Source organism: Octopus bimaculoides, chromosome 13 (genome assembly GCF_001194135.2).
Source record: "Octopus bimaculoides isolate UCB-OBI-ISO-001 chromosome 13, ASM119413v2, whole genome shotgun sequence".
Classification (NCBI taxonomy): Eukaryota; Metazoa; Mollusca; class Cephalopoda; order Octopoda; family Octopodidae; genus Octopus; species Octopus bimaculoides.
The window spans coordinates 6994302-6994586 of record NC_068993.1 but is presented as its reverse complement, the minus strand read 5'-3'; positions in this window follow the sequence as shown (position 1 = coordinate 6994586).

Sequence of the window (285 nt, the reverse complement as noted above, 5' to 3'; positions counted from 1 at the left end):
TAGAATGATAGTGACGATGGGAGTGTTGTTTTGAACCGGTGATAGCGGTGGTATTGCTGTTGGTGGTGGTGGTCAGTTAGCTTGGTCAGTAAAGATAGAAGAACGTCCGTGTAGTACTGATGATGACCATGAAGATAATGATGATGATAGTAGTGGTGGTGGTAGTAGTAGTAGTGGTAGTAGCAGCAGCAAAGGTGGCGGTGGCTATAGTAGGGGCGTCGAAATGATACCAGTAGTGGTGGCGGGGATGGTGTCATCATCATCATCATCATCATATCATTCTAT